Source organism: Panthera tigris, chromosome A1 (genome assembly GCF_018350195.1).
Source record: "Panthera tigris isolate Pti1 chromosome A1, P.tigris_Pti1_mat1.1, whole genome shotgun sequence".
Taxonomy (NCBI): domain Eukaryota; kingdom Metazoa; phylum Chordata; class Mammalia; order Carnivora; family Felidae; genus Panthera; species Panthera tigris.
The window spans coordinates 119,321,510-119,339,104 of record NC_056660.1 but is presented as its reverse complement, the minus strand read 5'-3'; the positions used below and the strand labels follow the sequence as shown (position 1 = coordinate 119,339,104).

The 17,595-nt window shown below is 40.2% G+C and overlaps 1 protein-coding gene across 2 annotated transcripts in view; it reads right to left on the bottom strand.

The window, feature by feature from the left end:
- Nucleotides 1-17,595, bottom strand: part of KCTD16 (potassium channel tetramerization domain containing 16) — a 259,111-nt gene that overhangs the window by 180,722 nt on the left and 60,794 nt on the right. The window lies entirely within an intron of this gene.

Genomic DNA, 17,595 nt, shown 5'->3' with positions numbered 1-17,595 from the left:
ATTGCTTGGCATGAGGTCAGAGTTCAAGGGAAGCTGCATGCAAAGATGCAGACACTTCGGGAACGACTTCCAGGGACATTAGCTGAAATCGCTGAAGGTGAAAACTACCCTTCCTGACAGGCATTAAAAGAAAATAAAAACAGGACTTCTTTGGAAGCAAATATCTTGGTAATGTTACATACCCAAAAGAGAAAATTTGACATTTGTTTACAAGGCACATCACTGATGGATGATTAGAAGGAAAGATCTTACTAGTATAAAAGAAAGAAAGATGTCTGAAAAAGAAGGCATTATGGAAAATGCTTCTCCCTGGGCGTTTACTCGTCTAGTAATTAAGAGGCATTCAGGCACACTGACTCAATCATAAATCTGTTTAAGAAGAACACCTATGACTGTAAAAGGAAAATTCCAGTACAAAAAATAATCATAATCTAAACAGGTATATTTTAGTGTATATCTCATCCAATTCAGTCCATGTGAAAATTTTCCTATAAGGAATATTTATAACAGAAGGTTTTATTGTTTGGTTTTATATACTTAATAAATGTTCATGAAAAATTTTTATCTGGATTTTCTTTTTTTTTTTTCTTTTACTTTTGGTAGCTCTGTTAATTTTATAGTGTGAAATGTAATTCTAGGAACAAAAGTTTAAAATATTTTCCCTGTTGGAAGGAGGGATCAGTATTAAAGAGAGCTTCTTGTGTAACCATAATCTGATAACCAGTTAGGTCTTAAGAAAGGGATTGCCTCTACCTTACCTGATCCACACTGAAACAGAAGGGGAAAGTATTATTACCCTCAAGTTACAGGTAAAGAGAAGGAGGCTCAGAGGGGCTAAGCGGCTTTTTCCTTTCCTAAGATCATTGGTTGAAGAGCACAATGGAGAAGAGAAAAGCACCAGGATAGAATCCATGGAGGGAATGTGTGCGGCAGTGCCCAATCTCAGACAACAGGTACCCCTCTCCTACCAGATACTGCTTCATAGACAGACAGGCAGAGGAAGGGTAACATGAGACCAGTGACAAGCAATCTCTACAGACAGGTAAAAATATTAACGACAGGCACCTCACAGCTTTAAACCTCATCATCTTAAATCCTAGGCAGACAGGCATTTGAGTTGATGCCTGAAATTTGCTTTCAAGAATTGTAGGAATGTTAGATACCTCGGGTTAAACTCAGTAGGGTGCAGGTTCTAGCACATCCGGGTCCCACAGGAAGCTGGAGGAAAAGACATGCATTACATGAATATTTTCTTCATCTTCCCCAGCACCCTGATTTACTATCCCTGCTAATTTTTCAAAGGAACCAGTAGTAATGCCATGAACAAAAGGAAAAAAACACCAATGAAATGCCTTTTCAAGGATTCCATTTTTGAGCCTCCCACATAACCAGGATGATCTCTAAAGACTGGATATACTAGTTATTACTGTAGAACTAGAAGAGAAATTATTCTTTGTTTTATTGACCACTTTAAAGACACCCCTTTTCCCTCACCTGGATTCAAGGGCAGCTATCAAATATTCTCGCATCGGAAGCACACCACATACCCACAAACAGCCAGGGGCCCCAAACCATCCAACAACACAGCGATGATGCTACCGTTGAGGGCACCTCGGCCAGCAGCATCACTGCAGACATTTACATAGTGCTCCCCCCAGCTCACCAAGCAATGCCTTCACATCTAGTCCAGCAAACTCACAATGACCTGCTGAGCCCTATTTAGTTAATTACTGTTGTTATATCATCTCCATTTGCAAATTTGTAAGCCGAGTTAGGCAAATCAGAGCAACCTGAGACTTTACACCTAGAAACTGGCACAATCAGAAGTGAAACCACTCTTTTCTGTCTCCATACCCAGTATTTTCTCTAGAGCAGGGTTTGTACAAGTCCGATTCAAGAAGCATTTGTAAAGGATCACTAGGGATGGCCCTTGAAAATGTATACCCTGAAGGTGCACCCCAGATTTACTACACCAGAATTTGTAGGGGGAGAAGCTATATTCATTTGCACCTCTGGGGTGAATGTACGCAGTCTGAAGTTAAAGAAATGCTGCTGCATATCTTCATACGGTATTACAGTTTGTAAATCAGCATAAAGATTTTTGTTTCAATAGTATCAGACTATGACAGTATAACCTTGGGATTTGGTCAAGGGATTAAAAGCAGAGAATCTGACACCAAACAGCATGGGTTGGAGTCTTGGCCACTTATGAGTTGCTAACATTGGGCAAATCACTCAATCTGTTGCCTTAGTTTTCTCATCTGTAAAATGGAACTGTTATAAAGTATGGTGGCCAGGAGAACATATCCACAGACTCCAACCATGGGGAGCTGTAATCCATTAAGCAACCAAGGACACTGGCAGGTGCCCCGTGAAACGGACAGCAGCATATGCACCAAGGCCCCCCGCCCTCGCACAGACCCCTCACTGCCCTCAGCAGAACACAGGAAGGATATTAAGGCAGGCTAGTTTCTAGAAGACATGAGACTCCTTCACTGGCTCATTTTGACTCAAGGGACTCCCTGCCCACCCTGCCTAACCTTCCTCAGACTAATGTAACTGCAGACACCTCCACCAAACCTACCTTCCCTCTCACACCTGAGGTGAAACTCACATCACAACCTGACAGACCCACCAGCCTTCCCAGGCTCCCTCCCATTTTCTCTCACAGGCATCTCGCTAACAAAATGCTTTCCTGTGTTGTCCTGTCTTGGCATCTACTTCTGGGAGGATTTACACTACTATGTAAGGATAAAATGAGGTAAATAATCGAATAATTTTAGAAGCAGACTTGGGACACAGTGAGTGCCCAAGAAGGATCTGACATAATATCACCATGCTTCTCACTATGGCTACCACTACAGCCATCATCCTAATGACCAGGGGAGGTAGACTGTTCCTCACCAACCATGGTAACTAACTCACAGTGTTATCACTAATCCAGTTCTAGGTAACTCAATCTATATAAAAGGACTTTGCAGGTATTCTTAAAATTAAGAACAGAAATAGTCATAATTCTCCCTTATAAAACCAAATTTTGGAGTCTGAATTTAAATGGCTAACTCTAAGGTACAATGCACATGTCCATTTGTTATAACATGTTTTCCCACCTGTACCTCCATCCTTAGAGACAATGTCTCATTCATCTTCAGAGCCCCACATTTCTCATGGTGTCTGGATCATGGTGGGTGTTCATAACTATTTACCAAACTGGATTGTTAAATTGAGCAACTCAATCAAAGGCTTGCAGTATATGAAGCAGAAGATTGTATTATTTGTTAAGTGATTTATTTTCCATCACAAATCCTATAGCCCTTTATCATTGGACAAACACTTTTTTAGATTAAGTACAACCAAGTCAATTCCCAAAAATGATAGTGGAAATCACAATGGTGACTCTGCTAGAGAATCTATGGGTCAATCCAGGCCCATGACTATACCTACAACTCACTCAATTTGCAATCCAAATAGAAGTATATTTTTATTTGGGGGAAGGACAAAAGGTATCTTTATTCATACACTGTGATATATATAATGCATGACTATGATCTCAAATAAAGCAGCCGAAAACATAAAGAAATAAAGAGAGATGGGCACCTGGGTGGCTCAGTTGGTTAAGCAGCCGACTTAGGCTCAGGTCATGATCTCATGGGTGGTTGGTTTGAGCCCTGTGTCGGGCTCTGTGCTGACAGCTGCAAGCCTGGAGCCTGCTTCCGATTCTGTGTCTCCCTCTCCTTCTGCCCCTCCCCTGCTCGCACTCTGTCTCTCTCTCCCTCAAAAATAAAATTAAAAAAAAATTTTTTAATGAAACAAAGAAAGAAAGAGAGCTATCTAAACACATAACAAACATCTCCAAACCTCCAAGTTTCACATCAAACTAGGCCTTGCAATTGGCAATGATTCAAAACAAAATCAAACATGTGACTGCCCAAAACATCAAGTAATGATGCCAGTGATTTAAATCCTTTATCCGGTAATTACTATCACCATTAGCAGAAGGCTTAAAGTGGAAAAAGAAATTAGTATGACAGCCATTACTATCATCCTTTCCACTTAGGCCTGTGGTTGAAACACAAAAATTCTGTACATTTAAAAACTGTTCTATCTACTCTGAATTTTGAAGAAATTCAGGCAAAAATAAGAAATAAGAAAGAATAAGAAATAAGGCAAAAACTTATAAAGGGATTAGTCTTTTAATAAAGGTTTGTGGTCTTGTCAGATCATCAGAACACCAACTATAAAACATTCTCATATGAAACTAAAGCCCTATGTTTGCAAAATAGCAATGTGTTGTACAATTTTTGAATTAAAATAGAAATGCTTCATCCATGATCCAGTAATTTCATACTTGTAGAGTGAAACAGCACATGGGAACATGTATATTATGAAAGAGTTTGGGTAGACCCTAGTGAAAAACCATACTACATCCGTGCGGTCTCAGAAAAACAAAAAGCTTGGTTCCAGAGTATATTATTTGGGCCATAGACATCACCTGAAGGTCCCCTGACTCTACAAAAACCAGAAATAGGGAAAGGAAAGAACGTTAAGAAAGCTGTGAGTTAACTTTTCATCCTGAGATGCTTTCCAACAGTTAGAGGTGGCTATGCCAGCTATTCTACATGTCAGACTTTGAATAAAACATTAAAGCATTTTTTTTGATGGTTATTTTCCTTTTTCTTCCTATCCCAAAGATGTGTGTGTAAGGACTCATTTTAGGCTCTTGGATTTTCTGAAGTGTTCAACAGTCACCTTGCCGTTTGCAACAGGCCGAGAAATTTGCTTCAATCTCCAATCTCTTCCTCAGTTCTCAGGAAACGTTTCTTTTGTGATACAGGGGCTGCAGGGAAATCACAAACCCCTCCTGGCACAGAACATCTTCACAGCCTCCCACAAACTCGCCTTGGATGGGGAGAGGCACAATCTTTTGTGCAGCAGTTTTACCTGCAAGCTTCTCACCTCCGCATCTCTGTGGGCAGCTGAATGGTGGTGGTGGTGGTTTCAGTGATGTGCTCCTGGGATGGCGTATTTCTGATGATCACTTAAGGGATTCTGTCTGTGACACTGAACCCTGAACCCCCAGTACACCAGTTTGTGGTGAGACATATGGAAGAGGAGAAAGCAGCACCCATAACTTTGGAAATGCCTACTCTCTTCTTCCAGATTCTTTTCTTCAACCAATGTTCTGCTTTTAATTCCCAGTAATTTTTTTTTCTCTTAGCTATAAATATGTCAAAATTAAAAAGTGTATCTGATATACTTTTTAACGTGAAAAGCAATCTAACTTGAAACCTGTTCCTTAATTTTTTTTTATAAGTAACAAAATATAGCAGGTAGCAATTAGTGGGGGGGAAAAAAGGAGACATTGGTCTGTCTTTTGTATATGCCATTCAGTATTACTGAAGAATGGCATTTACTATACATGTCAGTGCTGAAATCATTGACTACAAAAACTCAGTATATTCACTTACTCCCCTGGATTCAAGAGAATTGTTACTGTTAGAGTTTTAGAAAATCAGCCTTTAAAGTTTCCTTCTCACACAAAATAGACTGCAAAGTAGGAAAGGTTTCTTTTCATAGCTTTCCACCCTTCTTTCAACATCACCAACATGGTGGATAGCTCGTTTTGCCTTTTTAGAATCAATGCCCTCTTCTTATAATCACAGGACCTCAAATTTCCTGGAGGATTTGCTCTTTCCTCACTGGTAGCCTGTGCTCTATCAGTGGCTGAGCCTACTTCCCATTTCCAGACCCAGACCAGGAAAATCAGAATAGTCATTTGTTGAGAAACGGGAACAAAGCCCTGACCAGGCCAATCAGTGCTAACCTTGAACTTTCAATTACAGTTGTGAGAAAGATACTCTATTTCCTGGAGTTACTTTGAGGAAACACTGTAAATCTGAAATTACTAGTGACCTTAACACATCATGGGAAGAATCTGTCCAAGAACGAAGCCAAAAGAAAACTCTACAAGCCAAAAAAATGAGGAAGACATTCCTGGCTGTATAATTTAACTAACGAGATTTAGCCACTTCTGAAATCATATTACCCTTAGATTTGTAAATACATTTATTTTTAGCTTAAGCTAAATAGTGCTATGATCACAACCAAAAGAGTACTTACTGATAAAACCCAATACCTATTGATTTATATCCCTCAGGTAATCAAAGTTCTTATTTGTCCTTTGTGGGTTCAGGGACATATATTTTCATGCCCTTCCAAGACATGGTCTCTAGAAAGCCAGTCTCTAGGATTTCTTTTTATTTCTGCCAAGGAATTTTAATTCTCCTTTTTGGTTCTGCTATCTCTTGGTTATGATCTATACTAGTGATTATCTATTAAAAGGATTAGAATTAAGGCATAATTGGCTAAAAACAGCTGGGTATTGCATTTGCATTACTCACATATGTTAAAATTAGTATGAAACATAAGGGCTTCAAGAAGAATAATAGAACCAGTTGAGAGGTATTTTTGACCACAGTGACAGATAGTGAGAGGGAAGTCTGAGTTGTCCCCAGTGAGGATTACAGTGTGATTTCTGAGGTGAAGGTTCCCCCTAACACGGAGTAAGCTCACTCCATACTTTCTTTTCCTGATTACAATGAAGAACACTGAGCAGAATATACATTAAGCAACTACCTGATTACCCTACAAGTAAATAATAGAACTGTGAGCATGACCAATATGGTACAGATATTCCTATCCCCCCCCCCCCATCTACCAGCTTGAACTCCACAAAACTCTGAATCTCAAGACCATGCAGCAGGTGTAATCAGAAAACACTTCAGGAGGGTTCTCTCCCCTCTCTTCAAGGCCAAAAAACCAGGAAAGGGGCCTCTGTGGGATGGATAGCACTGTGAGGGGAATACTGGTTTAATATTTTTTAGCCTCCTGTGTTATCCCCAGGCAAGCCTAAATCATGAGGCTATACTCCTGTGCAGATTTTTATCTAATCTGAAAGCCATATTTTGCTATGATCAGAGGAAGTGGAAAAGAGGGCTGCTGTGAGCTCAGGAGTCTTTCTTCCTATTCTCTTGCTCCTTTGCCACCAAGTTGATCATAGTGGAGGCTACATAAAGATAAGATTAAGACTTTGGAACAAGAAAAATTATGAGATCAAGAGGGATGTTACAGAAATTATTTTCAAAGGGCCAATTCATTAATATAAAAATTCTAAGTGTATTTGTACCTAATAACATATTCAAAGCAAAAATGAGTGTAGCTGAAAGGAGAAACAAAGCCATAATGAAACTTGGGAGACTTGCAAACTCATCTCTCATATCCAAAGATCAAGCAGAAAGAAAACCAACAAGGACACAGAAGTCCTGAACGCTATCAACCAATTTAGCCTAATTGACATAAAACACTCTATTCAATAATGTACAATACATGTTGTTTTCAAGTACACATGGAACATTCAACAGGACAGACCATATGCTGTCATAAAAACTAACTTTAACAAAATGTTTAATCTAACTAATGCAAGATATTTTTCATAACAAAATTGAACCAGGAATCAGTAACAGAAAGATACCTAGTAAATCCCCCAAAATTTGAAAGTTAAACAACACACTTGTAAATAATCCAGGAGCCAAAGGAAGTTAGAAAATACTCCAACTTGAATGAAAATGAACATACAACACGTCAAAAACAATGGTATGCACCTAAAGCAGTGCTTAAGAGAAAACATACAGCATTTAATGCTTCTATTAGAAACAAAGAATGAGGAAGCTTGGCTGGCTCAGTTGGAAGAGCTAGCAATCTTGGGGTCATGAGTTTGAGCACTACATTGGGTGTAGAGATTACTAAAAAAAATAAACTTTCTTAAAAAAAAAAGAAATGAAAAACATTCTCATATCAATAATCAAAGTTTCTACCCTAAGAAACTAAGAAAAGAATACCATATGGAACTTAAAGCAAGCAGAAGGAAGTAAATAAAGAAGAAAATGGAAAACAAGAAAAATCAATGAAACCAAAAGCAGCTTCTTTGAAAAGATCAACTTAATTTATGGGGAAAAAAGAAAAACAAAACCGCCCTCCCTCCAGACTGACAAATTAAAAAGAGGGAAGACACAAATTACCTATATCAGAATATACCACTACAGACTTCAGAGACATTAAAAGGATTATAGGATAATGGTAAGAATAACTTTATGGCCATAAATTCAACAACTTAGATGAAGTGCACCAGGTGAAGACACACTACCAAAACTCACTTAAGAAGAAATAGATAGCTGGGGTGCCTGGGTGGCTCAGACGGCTGGGCATCCGGCTTTGGCTCAAGTCATGATGTTGCAGTTCGTGGGTTCGAGCCCTGCATTGGGCTCTGTGCTGACAGCTCAGAGCCTGGAGCCTGCTTCAGATTCTGTGTCTCCCTCTCTCTCTGCCCCTACCCCTCTCACGCTCTGTCTCTCTCTCTTTCTCAAAAATAAATGAACATTTTAAAACAATTTTAAAAAGAAGAGCTTTCTTAAACTGAATAAAGACCTCTTTAAAAACATGCAGCAAACATCATAATTAATGAATAAAGAATTAATGCTTTCCCTAGAATGGAGGCCAAGGCAAGGATACCCACTATCACTGCAATAAGACACACTAAAAGAAATAAAATGCATATGGATTGCAAAAGAAGAAATAAAATTGTCTCTACTCATAGGCACTATCATTGCCAACATGGAAAATTGCAAAGCATCTATCAAAAAGTTCCTAGACCTAATAAATGAGTTCAACATGGCTGCATCATGAGATCAACACACAAAAATCAATCATATTTCTTTACAGTAAGCAATGAACATTTGAAGATTAAAAAAAATGTTTTAAAGCTCCAAAAAATTAAATACTTAGTGATAAAGCTAACAAAATATGTGCTAAATCTGTTGCTGAAAACTTTAAAACACTGATGAAATAAAGAAGAATGTGAATTAGTGGAAGGATATACTATATGTGCAGAATGGAAGCCTCAATATTTTAGGATTTTAATTTTCCCAATGTTTTAAGATTTTGATTTTCCTCAAATCTCTCCAAAAGGACCTAAAGATATAATACAATCCCAATCAAGAGTCTAGTAGGATTTTTTTTTGAAATTTTGAAAAACTGGTTCTATCTAGATGAAAAGGTAAAAGAACAAAGTAGCCCAACCAATTTTAAAGATTAAGAACAAAAGTGAGATATCTCATGTGATTCCATAACACTTAGTATAAAGCTACAGTAAATAGGACAGTAAGTGTGGTATGGATGCAAGGGGAGTCATATGGATCAATGGAACAGAATACAGATTTCAGAAACAGATATACAGAAAACTGAGTTTTGACAACAGAGCAAAAGCAAGTCAATGAAGAAAAAGTATAGACTCTAATGAATGTGGATGGACAATTGAACATATAGAAGCCAAAAACAAAGACAAAAAACAAAACACAAAAACCCTGTATTTATAGCTCATGTGTTAAATAAAAATTAACTCAAAATGGATCCTACACTTACATAGAAAACAAAGCACTATGAAACTTTTTGATGCCAACAAGGATTTCTTGAAACCCTGGGTTAGGCAAAAAGCTCTTAGATGTGACATCAAATCACAACCCATAAAATAAAACTGATAAATGTGGCTTCATCAAAATTGAAAACTTTGCTCTGTAAAAGACAGCAAGTGAAAAGACTAACTACACACTAGGGGGGAAAAATAGCCAAGCCACAAATCACATATTCAACAAAGGACTTACATCTTGAATATATACATATTTTTAATTTTAAAATTCAACATTACTTTGGCTATTCGGGGCCTTTTGTGGTTCCATATGAATTTTAGGATTGCTTGTTCTAGTTTCGAGAAGAATGCTGGTGCGATTTTGATTGGGATTGCATTGAATGTGTAGATAGCTTTGGGTAGTATTGACATTTTGACAATATTTATTCTTCCAATCCATGAGTAGGGAAGGTCTTTCCATTTCTTTATACCTTCTTCAATTTCCTTCATAAGCTTTCTATAGTTTTCAGCATACAGATCTTTTACATCTTTGGTTAGATCTATTCCTACGTATTTTATGCTTCTTGGTGCAATTGTGAATGGGATCAGTTTCTTTATTTGTCTTTCTGTTGCTTCATTGTTAGTGTATAAGAATGCAATTGATTTCTGTACATTGATTTTGTATCCTGCAACTTTGCTGAATTCATGTATCAGTTCTAGCAGACTTTTGGTGGAGTCTATCGGATTTTCCATGTATAATATCATGTCATCTGCAAAAAGCGAAAGCTTGACTTCATCTTTGCCAATTTGGATGCCTTTGATTTCCTTTTGTTGTCTGATTGCTGATGCTAGAACTTCCAACACAACAGAAAGGCAATAAATAAACCCATTAAAAACTAGATAAAGCATTTTAACAGGCATTTCCCCCAAGAAGACCTACAAATGACAAGGGCATGAAAACCTGCCTAACATCATTCCTTATTAGGTAAACGCAAATTAAAACTACAGTGAGATACACTGCAAACATATTAAAATTGCTGAAATCTCAACACGAACAGTAGCAAGTGCTGGCAAAGGTGAAAACACCTGAACATCTTGCTCTGGCGGCACTACAAAATGGTAGAGCCACTCTGGTTAAAGTTTGGCAGCTTCTTCTAACGTTAAATATATGCTTACTGTATGGCCCAGCAATTCCGCTTCCAGTGGAATTACTCTAGACTGATACAATCTTATGTTCTCACAAAAACTTGTACACACATATTTATAACAGCATTATTTGTAATCACCAGAAATTAGAAACAACCCAATTGCCCTTCGGTGGGTGAAAGGATGAAGTAACTGCAATATATCCACACAACGGAATGCAACTCAGAAATAAAAAGGAATGAACTTCTAATGCACTCAACAACACGAAGGAATCTTAAACATATTATTTAAGGGGAAGGAGCCAAATGTAAAAGGTTACTCTATGCTTCATGTATACGAAATCCTTGAAAAAGCACTTCTATTTCAGAGACCACTAGTTGCCAGAGGTTAGGGATGGAGGTCAGATTTGGTTACACAGGGGAAACACAGTTTTTTGGAATGATGGAATTGTTTTGTATCCTGGATGTATTAGCGAATGTGTCAAAATTCATAGAACTATTAAAAATAAAATTTCAAAAATCTGATTTATAATGCTGATGCTACCACTATCGTCCTAAGTGATCTTGGACAAGATATATCACTTCTTTGAGACCCAATTTTCTTTTTTTTTTTTAATGTTTATTTATTTTTGAGAGAGGGACAGAGCACAAACAGGCGAGGGGCAGAGAAAGAGGGAGACACAGAATCTGAAGCAGGCTCCAGGCTCTGAGCTGTCAGCACAGAGCCTGACAACAGAGCCTGCTCGAACTCACAAACCGTGAGGTCATGACCTGAGCCGAAGTCGGACGCTCAACCGATTGAGCCACCCAGGTTCCCCGAGACCCAATTTTCTTAAAAGAATATGAGGGTGTTTGTCTAAGTGCTTTTCCAAGTTTGGCCTTCTGCGACTAAAATTACATCATGCAATATTACTTGGCGATCAAAAAGAATGAAATCTTGACATCTGCAACAACGTGGATGGAACTAGAATGTATTATGCTAAGGGAAATAAGTCAGAGAAAGATACATATCATGATTTCACTCATATGTAGGATTTAAGAAACAAAGCAGATGAACATAGGGAAGGGAAGGAAAAATAAGATAAAAAATGAAAGGGAGGCAAACCATAACAGAATCTTAAATACAGAAGAATAAACTGAAGGTTTCTGGAGGGGAGGTAGGTTGGGGGATGGACTAAAGGGGTGATGGACATTAAGGAGGGCACTTGTTGGGATGAGCACTGGGTGTTGTATGTAAGTGATGAATCACTAAATTCTATTCCTGAAACCATTAATACACTATGTTCATTAACTTGTATTTAAATATAATAAATAAATAAATAAATAAATAAATAAAATCATGCAAAAGCTTATCTATTCCCTAACTAAGCTTAACATGTACTCTACAGAAGGAAGTCATTGAGCAGTTTGTTTTTTCCTTCAGCAAGGATTCCCATTAGCTCACTGGAGCACTATCATCATCATCGCCATCATTACCAACTTTGAGCTATCTACACTCTCTGAATTCACCAGATATTTCACTATTTCCAGATTATGAGGCCCACCAAAGAATACAAAGAACTATACAATTGAGAATTATTATTTCTGCTCTATGGCAAACTTTTCAAAGAGAAATGACATACTTAGGGGAAAAACTGATAGGGAGCTTTTGACCCTTGGAGAAGAATACAGAATCTATGGACACGTAGCAGCAATGAATCAACGATATTAACTCCATCACTCAGAGCTCTGCTTTATGCCCGGTCATCTGCGCTGTGGATAAAACACAGGATATGACTGCCATTATGATGTAATTTCTTGCAATATTGTGATTTTTTTTAATCACACAGATTATGGAAAAGAAAAATCTCTCTTTTCAGTAAACCAGAACCTACCAGTCAAAAAAGGAATGTTTCTAGATATATCTGCTGATACAGAAGACTAAGAGAAAGGGGCAAATTCCTTGAAAAAGTAGGTTCAGAGTAATTGCATTTCTCAGTATCTACCCTAATATGAGCCAAATGCAAAAATATTCCTTGCAGCATTATTTGTATCCTTGCAGCATTATTTGTAATAATGAAAAATTACAAGTAATCTAAATGTATACCATTAAGAAATTGGTTAAAAAAACTATAATATAATTATATAACACTAAAAGCAAATAAATGAATTAAAGCTATAAACATCAAAACTGACAATCCTCTAAGACACACTGATAGACAAAGATCTTATTTTAGAAAGACTTTTATATATATTTAAATTTTTTAATGTTTATTTATTTTTTGAGAGAGACACAGAGTGCAAGCAGGGGCGGAGGGGGGGGTGTGGCAGAGAGAGAAAGGGAGACATAGACTCTGAAGCAGGCTCCAGGCTCTGAGCTGTCAGCACAGAGCCCAATGCAGGGCTTGAACTCACAAACCACAAGATCATGACCTAAGCCAAAGTCAGACACTTAACCCGAATGAGCCACTCAGGTACCCCTAGAATGACTTTTAAACGATAGTTTAACAATAGTGCTACATATAATCTGTAGATATATATGTAAGCATTTTGAAGAGTACCTATTAAGTTCACAACAGGAGTTAACTCCCAGAACAAGGAGAGGGTACTGGGTTTAAGAAAAAGAGCCTTTAAGGGAAAATGTATTCATGTGTATTTGTATAACTAAAAATTACTTTTAAACAGAGGATCCAATAAAGAGTACCAAAGAGACCTATTGAGCCAGGATATTTTCCCAGGACTACTTAAAAAAGTCCGAAGGACACATCACCTGGAAAAAAACAATGTCAAGGGGCGCCTGGGTGACTCAGTCGGTTAAGCGTCCGACTTCGGCTCAGGTCATGATCTCACAGTCCGTGGGTTCGAGTCCCACGTCAGGCTCTGTGCTGACAGCTCAGAGCCTGGAGCCTGTTTCAGATTCTGTGTCTCCCTCTTTCTCTGACCCTCCCCTGTTCATGCTCTCTCTCTCTCTCTCTCTCTCTCTCTCTCTCTCTGTCTTAAAAATAAATAAATGTTAAAAAAAATTAAAAAAAGAAAAACAATGTCAGAAGACAGAGTGCTCAGACTTGCCAAGAAAGGCTTTCCTCCTAGCCCAGCCTATATGAGAATAGCAACCTGGGAGCCACATTTAAAGGACTAGGAGTCTATTCTCCATTATTCTGAAGAAACCACATCATCCTGAAATAATCTCTACCATTAAATTTTCAAGTCGTTTTGAACAGATCATTATTTAATTTCACTCTCATCATCATCCTTACGCACAGCCCACATTCTTTACCATCCAGTGGCCCCAAACCACAGAATGACACATATTTATTTTTAAATTTAGAGTGAATTAAAACTAATTCTGTTTTAAGAGTCCCATGACACCCCCCTGGAATAATTAGAGAGACCCTGCAGTGTCACAAAAGCAGAATTGGAAAAGCACTGGCTTGTATCGTTGCCATAGGGACCTGCCTCCTAGAACAATCCACTTCTAGGAAGAGCAGAAGAAAGGGAAGAAATCTCAGACAAGATGTAAATAGACCATGGCAGAGTTGCAAAGTAAATAATACCAGTGGGTTAGGAGCTTTGCCTGCCCCTGTCCAGACAACACGACACAAGAGGAGGAAAAAATCTGCATTGTATTAGGTTGCCATGAGCCTACTCGGCTCAGATCCATTTTGCAGAATTAAATGCAAGAGGAGGAGCAACTGAGAGGTGGGAATGTTCTCCTCTGGAATTGTCCCGATTCGGTGGGTCACCTACTGACTGTGTGATTACAAAACAGGGGGCCTAGAGCACTGCTTTCCTCTATGCTGTTAAGAGCACCAGCCCCTCCACGGAGGTGTATTCTGTTCCCAATTTTAATTTTAGCATCTACACTTCAGCAATTTGCATTTAAATGTGTTGTCAGAGAACTTCCAGAAATCTTTAATAGGAAGACCGATTTGCATTTTAATATGCTGTTAAAGAATTTCAAAATATCTTTTTTTCAGTGTGATACACAATACCAGAGGAATGGCCACCGTTAAAGAAATTATAATTCTGGATACAATTTAAACAGAGCAAGCTTTCAGGAGCACCACGGCTTTGCTGGACTTTGTTAAAAGTTCCTTGTAAAAAAGAAAGTCCAAAAGAAAAAGAGAAACCTTCTGATTCTAGAGGCCTTAAAGGTAAGATGGACACTTTCAGTACAGAAATCAAAGCAGAAGTGAGTTGGGGGAAGTTAGTTATAAGAAAGGAAGATCATCTGAAGGAGGAAACAGGAAGGCAGAATTTTCTTCGCTGTCTCTTGGAGGTGCCCCGCACCACCGTTTCGACTCTGCTGAAGTTTGAAGGCTGAATTCAGAGACAGGTGAGTCCCAGCAACACATAAAGCTTGTTTCTGCCCACTCTTCCCATTTAATATTTTTACAAGAGTAACCAGGACACTTCAGTTTTTGTGGATTCTGGAGAAAACCTGATTAGGCTATAACCTCATGTCCAGAGTAATAAGAAACATTATGTATCTCATTCCCTCTGCCTCCTCATCCTCAGTGACTCTGGGTTACTATGCATTAGCACAGGATCTCAAGCTTTCTTGGATCTATCCTATACCTACTTTTCCAACTATTGATTGCCCCATTCACAGTAAGCTTTAATCTAGCCAAACTACCTTGTTCTTACATACCTAGGTTCACTGAAGACTTCCAGCCACCAATGCCACACACTGAGCTGCACTGAAAGGAAGAGCAGAAGAAGAGAGAGGAGGAGGGAAAGAGAGGAAAAGGGGAGGAGAAGAAGAGAAAGAAAAAAAAGAAGAGGAGAAAAAGTTCAGAAATTCTAGCTCTTCAAAATCTTAACCTTTTCCTTAAAATTCCCATGTGGCTTAAAATAACGAATTGCCTCCTTTAATTTTAATAAATTACCTTAACAAGCCTGCAGATAAGTTTTGCAAGTGGTGCTTTTGCAGTATTGTTAAAAAAAAAAAAAAAAAAAAAAAAAAAAAAAGACAACAGGGCTAAAATAGAGTCATTTATGTTAAGCCCCATACCACCAAACCAAAGCGTAATTTAATTATAGTTCCTGCTCTCCCAGAAGAGGAATCTTAAACCAATCAGGAATCCCCTCATCAGCAGCACCTGGGTGGCTCAGTTCCCTGAGCATCTGACTCTTGGTATCCGATAGGATCATGATCTCATGGATCATGGGTTCAAGCCCTGCATGGGTCTCCATGCTGGCAGTGCGGAGCCTGCTTGGGACTCCCCTCTGTCTCTGTCCCTCCCCTGCTCCATGTTCTCTCTCTCTCTCAAATTAAATAAACAAAAGAAGAAGAATTTCCCGATCAGCACTAGTTACTTATTCTGCCAGATAGACCCCTCCATCCCCTAAAGGAAGGTAACCTTCCAACAACTAACCTGCCTTTTTGTCTAGTAGTGTAACCTCTTCGTTCCTGCTCCCCTCTGGCTGTAAATGTCTTTCATTCTGTACAGCTCCTTGGAGCTCCTTTCGATCTGCTAGATTGGATGTTGCTGGATCCGAATCCATTTTTGTCCACATAATGTCTTGAAATTGTAATATGCCTCATGTTTATGTTTTCACAGTCCTGGCGATGGAAGAGGGAACCAGGAGCAACCAGACCGAGGTAGGTACCTGCTGTTCCCCTAGAGGTTCAGCAACCAAACCCGGGTACCTGCTGAGCCCCCTGAGCTGGAGCAACAAGACCCAGGTAGGTACCTGCTGAGCCCCTTGAGCTCCAGCAACCAGACCCAGGTAGGAACTTGCTGAGCCCCTTGAGCTCCAGCAACCAGACCCAGGTACCTGCTACTCCATTTGAGCTGGAGCAACCAGACCCAGGTACCTGCTGAGCCCCTAGCTTGAGCAACCAGACCCAGGTAGGAACTTGCTAGGCCCTTGAGCTCAAGCAATCAGACCAGGGTACCTGCTGAGCCCCTTGAGCTCCTGCAACCAGACCCAGGTACCTGCTGAGCCCCCTGAGCCCAAGCAACCAGACCCAGATAGGTATCTGCTGAGTCCCTTGAGCTCGAGCAACCAGACCCAGGTACCTGCTGAGCCCCTAACTGGAGCAACCAGACCCAGGTAGGAACTTGCTAGGCCCTTGAGCTCAAGCAATCAGACCAGGGTACCTGCTGAGCCCCTTGAGCTCCTGCAACCAGACCAAGGTACCTGCTGAGCCCCCTGAGCCCAAGCAACCAGACCCAGGTAGGTATCTGCTGAGTCCCTTGAGCTCGAGCAAACAAACCCAGGTACCTGCTGAGCCCCCTGAGCTCAAGCAACCAGACCCAGGTAACTGCTGAGCCCCCTGAGCTCGAGCAACTAGACCCAGGTAGCTGCTGAGCCCCCTGAGCTGGAACAACCAGACCCAGGTACCTGCTGAGCCCCTTGAGCTGAAGCAACCAGACCCAGGTACCTGCTGAGCCCCCTGAGCTCGAGCAACCAGACCAGGACACCTGCTGAGCCCCTTGAGTTCCAGCAACCAGACCCAGGTACCTGCTACTCCCTTTGAGCTGGAGCAACCAGACCCAGGTACCTGCTGAGCCCCCTAAGCTCGAGTAACCAGACAAGGAAGGTATCTGCTGAGCCCCTTGAGCTCCAGCAACCAGACCCAGGTACCTGCAGAGCCCCCTGAGCCCAAGCAACCAGACCCAGGTAGGTACCTGCTGAGTCCCTTGAGCTCGAGCAACCAGACCCAGGTAGGTACCTGCTGAGTCCCCTGAGCTTGAGCAACTAGACCCAGGTACCTGCTGAGCCCCTTGAGCTCCAGCAACCAGACCCAGGTAGGTACCTGCTGAGTCCCCTGAGCTTGAGCAACTAGACCCAGGTACCTGCTGAGCCCCTTGAGCTGGAGCAAACAGACCCAGGTAGGTACCTGCTGAGCCCCCTGAGCTCCAGCAACCAGACCCAGGTAGGTATCTGCTGAATCCCTTGAGCTCGAGCAAACAAACCCAGGTACCTGCTGAGCCCCCTGAACTCAAACAACCAGACCAGGGCACCTGCTGAGCCCGATGAGCTCCAGCAACCAGACCCAGG